Raw genomic sequence first — 7,767 nt, forward strand, 5'->3', positions numbered from 1 at the left:
CCATGTTTCTTCATTTGAATGAAATTACACCCAGTAAATTAACTAAATATAACTGTACTTAAGCTACCCACCCAGGGTTGGTCTAGTGGTGAATGTATCTTCACAAATCAGTTGATTTCTAAGTCAAGAGTTCCAATGTTCAAATCCTAGTAAACACTTTTATACATCGAATACTAGATCGTGGATACCAGTGTTCTTTGGTGGTTGGGTTTCAATTAGCCACACATCTCAGAAACGGTTGACCTGAGACTGTAAAAGACTACACTTCACTTACACTCATACATATCATCCTCTGAAGTAATACCTGACAATGATTCCCGGAGGCTAAACAGGGAAAAAACTAGCTGTAATAAATAAAAACAAAATACTACAAAGAGAAAGATTATGTTTGTTTATTTATTGTTTACGTTACTAACACTGTTTAGTTTTACAAATATACAATTTTAATATTATTTTTGATTCAATGTCATTTGGTTCCATTCATTCTCACATAATGGTTAGACCAACACAATCCTTATAATAATTGTTATTCAATTATATTGTCTCTGAAAGGTAAATGATATGTAATATTGATTCCAGTAATATCTTAAACTTATCAGGTTACTGATAAAGTAAAAGTATTATGATATTTATTAATACTAAAAATAGTTTATAAATATTTTTTTTCCATGTTTTTTCTCACTCTCAACCAATTAGTCAGTATTGCTCACAATGTCAAAGCAACAGGTGCACCACTCCACTGCGCAATGCATATTTATAAAATTTCTTGCTTGTGAAGGAATTCAAGCGACGGAAATTTTCTGGAGATTGACTACACGGTTTGGGAACCAAACATTGTTAGAACTCATGTGTTTGCCTAGCATAAAGAGTTCAAGGAAGGATGAGAACGAATGGAAAATCAAGAACACGATCGCCATCCTCAGACCAGCATTACAGACGAAAATATTCGCACGGTTTGGGTTTGAGACATTCTTGAAGAAGATCAACAGGTGAGTGTATCCAAAATTGCAGAACAGGTCAGAAAATAAGTTATGGGAGCTGTCAAGTGATCATCACAAATGACCTACAGTTCTGTAAAGTGTGTACCAGATGGGTCCCTTGCCTTTTGACTGCAGATCAGAAACTGCAAAGGTCTGTCAGATGCTTACAGCAAGGTTTCTGAAAGAAGGTGATGCATTTTTGAGTCGGATTGTCATCTACGATGAAACATGGGTCCACCACTACACTCCCCAGTAAAAACAAGCCAGTATGGAGTGGTGGAGGAAAGAGGAGACAGCCCCAGAGAAAGTCTCTACTGTCAGCTGGCAAGATTCTTTCAACCGTTTTTTTTTACCGTTAAGGCATTTTGCTCATTGATTTTTTTTGCATGAGCGATGCACAATCAATGCTGCTTACTACTGCAAGCTGTTGAACGAGGTGGGGCTACATATCACCGCAAAAAACAAGACCAACCAATTCAAAAAGGCCATCCTCCTCCACGACAACACCAGGCCCCATACTGCAGCTCTAACGATCACAAAACTGGAAGAAATGGACCGGATTCAACTTGATTATCCTCCCTACAGCCCGGACCTATCGCCCTGCGATTTTCATTTGTTTCAGCCACTTATAAAAACTCTAGGAGGACTATGATTTGACATGGAGGGATTCATGCGCAACTGGCTCTAGACACAACCAGCTTCTTTTTTTATGATGCTGCGATAAAAAACCTTCCTTCACACTGAGAAGAAAAAATCTTCATAAAAACCTCAATAATATTTAAAGCTAAAGCTAAATCACCAGAATCAATCTAAAAGGCTAGAATCAAATTCTAAGTAAAAAAATAATTATAATGAATAAAATACACAAAACAAAAAATAAGAGAACAAAAAATAATAACAAAAATCCACAAATAATTAAATGTGAATGAAAAAAAAATTGACTAGGTTAATAATAAGTAATTTATAAATAAGCTAAAGTTAATTAAAAATATTTCAACAAAACTGATCACTTTGTAAGGGGATTATACTAAAAATATAGGAGAGCTAACTGAAGATTATACAGTAAAAAGAGAGTGCAACAGAAGATTTTTTTTTATGTTTAGTACTGCCTACCCTTCTTAGCTAAAATTTCATCAATTTTTGATGCGTTTTGCTACAACTCCATTCTCAAAATTTATTGTACTTGTATTTTTAATTTCTGTTAATCTTTATAGAGCATTTAGTCAATGCCCCTTTCTATATTTGACTTCATGCCTTATCTGGACTTCTTGTTTATTATTAATAGTATGTCCTTTTATTAAATGCATTGCATAACAGTATAATTAATTTTTGTTTTTAAAAGATCTCATGTATTTGTTATATCTTAATTTTCTTCTTGTTTGACTGTTTCTAAAATGTAAATGCAATACAACATACATTTGGGAAGAAAATTAAGATATAACAAACATACGAGATCTTTTAAAAATAAAAAAAAAAGATTGTAATTACATATTAATAACAAATACACAAGGACAGATAAGGCATGACATCAAATATAGGGAGGAGCATTGATTAAACACTAAATAAAGATTAACAGAAATTTAAAAATACCAGTACAGTAAGTTTTGACAATGGTGGTAAAAAAATGAAGCTAAGAAAGGCAAGTGCTCAACATAGAAACTATAGAGATCTTAGCAGCAGAAGAGATCCCTATAATAACAAAAATGCTATCTTGCTTTTACTTGCCTAACCAATCTTATATAAAAAAATGTGATACATACTATATTTACTATACATGCATTACAATGCAAAATTACATAATTATTAGTTGTGATAAGTAGCATTAATAAGAGAGATAAGTTAGTTCTAATGCTGTTCTGATATTAACAATAATTATAATAAATTTAAAAAAAATAATCATTGAATTTCATTCCATAGCAAAATATTAATTTACAATACTTTCTTAAGCATTAATTTTAAAAGTTTGCTACTAAGCCCGCATCAATACAGACTAGAATATTTCTTTTTAAACTGCCCTTTAGGAGAGCCAATAAGTTTTCAATAAACTAATAAGTTATAAGTTTTCAATAAACCTCTACGCACTAAAACTCAGGATACCAACAATATTTCTGTAGTTTAGAGAAAGATTAATTTAACAATTTATTTTTAAATAAGTGGCAGTTTCAATACCTTATATGATGCACAAATATGCATTGTTAATGCTCATAATCTTAAATATAGACTTCAAATTCTGTTGGAAGTAACTATTAATTCAACAAATGAATAAAAACTCATAAATTACAATAATGCAATATATAAAATCTACAGACATACAAAAATATATCTATACTTACAACTCCATGTGAGTTTCACAAGTTGCCATTGCAACAGGAACAAACAGATCCATAAACCATTATGAATCAAACATATTATAAATAAATATACATTACACATTTGCATCATGTACAAACATTAACATTATAAATGCCAAGTTACACATATAACAGTAAAAGTTTGTGATTGTACAGATTAAAATAAATAAGTACTCTTTAATTATTATTTAATAAATCAAGTTGAATATAATTATCGTTTAGCTACAAAAGTAACAACCTTACTTAATTATAATTCCTAGTAATTGGTTAACACTTTTTCCAGATAAAAGTAATTATAACATAACTGATTAAATTAAAATACAAATAAAGAGGTAAATTGGATGTTTACTGAGATAATTTAGAAAACAAGATTAAGCTAAAAAAATTATATATATATAAAAATTTCAGAAAGTTAATTGGGAAACTTCTAATAAATTAAAAACCTATCCAGAGCTTTACATTTTGATTAAATCTTTAAACGGCTTTTGAATGTTTATTTAGTTTTCTAATTTAAGTAAAGAATTAAGAATAAACTCTTAAAATCACAATACAACAAATGACAAGACAAATAGAATAAATATATTATAAATAAATATAAAAAGTTCAAAGTATTCATGCAAATTCAACTACACCTTATACATATTCATGTTCAAAAGATCTAGTCAATATCATTTTTTTAGAGTGCTCTACAAAATGTTTTTTTATTTCTTTTATTGACATCTCAGTTGAACGTCATAATATGCAATAGTTAACTCCTACCAACAAAATTCAATTGTGCGGTCATTCAAATACATCAGCATCTCTACAACTTCACTTCTGTAAAACCAGAAAATTTGCTTCTTTTTTTTTTCTTTTTTTAGTAAGGAGTAAACAGATATTACTCCCTGATCACTGCACATACAAGAATAGTCATTACAGTTAATTAAGACAATAATTTAATTTTGCAGAAATGTTAAGAAAAAAGTAGCTGCATACTACTTGTCAGAAGTGTACACATACGATGGGGTACTATAAAAAAAAAAAACAATTGAAAATTATTATTAAAATTTTTTTCTTTAAAATATCATCTTGAAAACATCAATCCCCTTCAAAATACTGTCTATTAGATGAAATGCACTTCTCTTCTACGTCCTGAAATTACTTTCCCTTAGGTTTTTCTTCATTGGAAATAAAAAAAAGTTGCAGGGGACTAGGTCAGGTGAGTAAGGAGGATGAGAAACCGCTGTCATATAGTTTTTCATAAAAAATGTTGATTTTCAACACTGTATGGGCAGGTGCATTGTCATGATGAGCAGCCAGTTCTGAGATGCCACAATTTAGGTAATTTTTTTCTCACTGCCTCACTCAATCACTTAAGCACTTGCAGATAGTAATGTTGATTCACTTTAGTGCCCTAAGGAACAAATACAAGTGAATGAATTCTTAGATGCAGAAAAAACAAACAATCACTTCACATTCTATTTCATGCTCTTTTTTGTCTGGATTATGAAGCTGTCTCTTAGCCGTAACACCAAAATTCATCCTCTTATGACTGTTGACAAAAAATCTGGGCGAGTTTATGCCTGTTCTTTCAATTCCTGGTACACTCACATGGTTCTCCCTCTGTCATCGGAAAGCAGTCGTGGAACAAACTTTGCCGCAACTGTCTCAGTTCAAATCTTCAGTTGGATTCTTTGACATAACTCCAGGAAATTTCAATTACTTCCTCCAATTTGTCAACTGTTCTATGTTGACCAAACATGATGACATTTGCACTGCACTTTTTTAACATTTTCATCTGTTATGGAATTGGCCAATACTGAACCAAGCAAACCAACCACTTGTAAATTTTTGCCTTCGTTAGAGCATCCTTACCATATGCTTCTTGAAGCACTGAAACTGTTTCTCCCAATACTTTCATTAACAGGAAATAGTATTATGATGGCAGAAATATTTTTATATATTAATGATGGTGTGTTGCTCCTTAAAGTTTACCATTGCAAAATCACTGAAAGCATTGGTAGGGGCTTAAGAAAACAATCATTCTGTTTGCTGTAATGGTTTCTCATGAATGCTACCTGGCCAACTAAGCAGGGAAAGTATTGCCAACCCCCCACTTACTTACAGAAAATAATTATATATTTTTTGGTAACCCCTTGTACACATAAAAAAAAATTATAAATCATGGTGATACAAAACCTAAAAAAAAAATAACACCAAGGGGTTGTAAAGAGACCCCACCAAAATGAGAATACAAAGATGGGTGACATATAAAGAAAAACAAAGGAAATTTATGACTAATTTTAAATTAAAAAATATAATTTTTTTCAACTGTTGTTTAAATTATATGATATAATTTAAATAATGGCTAAATCTATTTTTACAATTATTTCCAATTTCCAGTTCGTTAGAGCCAAAAATATACCTGAAAGAGATATGTACTTCCTTTCAATTTATACATCATTGGGCTAAAAATCTGAAAAAGTCATTCTTCCCTTTCAACACAGTTCCAGATATATATTTCTTATGTACAAGGAAAAGCCTTCATTGTGCAATTTCCACTCTTAACAAATTGTTCTATTCAATGGAAGATAAGTCTCATCAAAGCAAATAATTCAATTGTAAATTAGTTAGAAATCATAATTTAATTAAATTTTACTCAAGTTTCTATTTAATCTGAATAATTTGAGTTTCTTTTGCTAAGGATTAATAATAATAATGTGATTTAACAGCTAAAAACAAATGACCAAATTAGTTTTCATCTTTAACATTCTCCAATATTACCAGAAGAATGTTTGTTGTACTTGAGAAGTTCAACTGTTACAATTAGGACAAAAACCCACTAAATAATTTTAATAAAGCTGTCAAAACATTTAATGAAAATATCATATTTTATGAATTTTAATAAAATTAACAGTTTTTATATCAATATTCATTGTAACATACATCACTTAAAACAAATTGCACTGACAATGGTTTACAAATCTATAAGGCTTATTAACTTATGACTAATACAAAATATGATTGAAAATGGTAAAAATTAAAATTTAATTTACGGATTTATGTTTACTAAAACAAAAAAATTTAAGGTGTTGAATGTTAGAAAATAATCCATTCACTTCAATGTGTTACATCTAAGATAGGGCATCAAAATTTTGATGCCAATATTTATATTCTGCAACTATATTAAAACAGAATGTTGTATTAAGAGAATTACTTCATAGGAGGTCAAACTATTCATGAGATAACTGAATGTGGAGAGACTAATAGATCAAATATCACATCATCTTTTCTTTTAGGATTACAAGAGAAATTTTAAATAATCAATGCTGTTATTAAAGATGTGGGAAATGGAATAAGTTTTAACCTTAAAACTCAATTTTTTTCATTTTTATGTAAAATACAATTCTGTTCATTAGTCTTAATAACATTCAATTAAGTGACAACTCAAATACCAACTTAGATAATTTAACATACCCCACAATTAATTTATTTGTTTTATCAATCAGCACAAAATTATTTGTTTTATCAATTGGTATTTTATTAACAATAATAACTGTCCTTTGCCCCATGCTAAACTGTTGTCCAAAATAAAAACTTTTTTACTCAAATATAAAATAGAAAAGAAGCAGACTTTAGAAAAAGAAAGAACGGTTTCATCTGTCATCACCCTTTATGTAAGCTAGGTAGAAGACTTAGGTTATTCTTGAAAATAGCTTAGTCATTTTCAGGAAAGATCCAGATTTTCAAGAGATTAAATACAATAAAAAACATAAAGAAATGTAATGTTAAAAATTGTTTCATAAACAGGCTAACACAATAAAATACCACTGATATTCAAGTATTTATTTTATAATATTCATAAATAGTCTAATATTATCATCCTATGATTACTTCTTAAAAATGTCATCTTTTTTTAATAATACTTTTTAATCATGATAATAATAAATGTATTGCAATTAATATTTTGATGCAGAAAAAGTGATCAAAATATTGATAAAAATAAATGCAACACATTCAGTTACACAATACAGAACCTTGTATTATAATGATAATAAATGCATCGATATTAAACACATTTGCAGTTTTTCTTATTGTAATTATTTGTATAAAATTATCATATTATCTATTTATCTTTAAATGCATTATTACAAGAACAAGTTTAGTAAAGATTCAGAAAAAAACATAAATAACCGAATGTGATAGTATAACATAAATGTGATGATACAATTAACTTCATTTCAAAGGATTTTAAACAAGTAATTAAAATTTAATATTACCATTAACTACACTACTAAAGTCAATTATCTGAGTAGTCATACGATATACCAATAATTTAACTATTAACAATAATTTTTAATACAAAAAATAATAAAAAAATATTTTTTGTAAAAATATGTTATAAAAATAAAAAAAAATGTTATAACATGTTGGTAATCATGATTAGACGAAACATG

The 7,767-nt window shown here is 28.9% G+C and overlaps 1 long non-coding RNA gene across 1 annotated transcript; it reads right to left on the reverse strand.

The window, feature by feature from the left end:
* Positions 1–367: 367 nt before the first annotated feature.
* Positions 368–7,678, reverse strand: LOC142328657 (uncharacterized). The gene is made up of 2 exons (XR_012757322.1): positions 3,964–7,678; positions 368–545 (listed from the first exon to the last, which is right to left on the reverse strand). It is a non-coding gene; the product is annotated as an uncharacterized LOC142328657 (long non-coding RNA).
* Between the last annotated feature and the right edge of the window lie 89 nt (positions 7,679–7,767).

Source organism: Lycorma delicatula, chromosome 8 (assembly GCF_047948215.1).
Source record: "Lycorma delicatula isolate Av1 chromosome 8, ASM4794821v1, whole genome shotgun sequence".
NCBI lineage: Eukaryota > Metazoa > Arthropoda > Insecta > Hemiptera > Fulgoridae > Lycorma > Lycorma delicatula.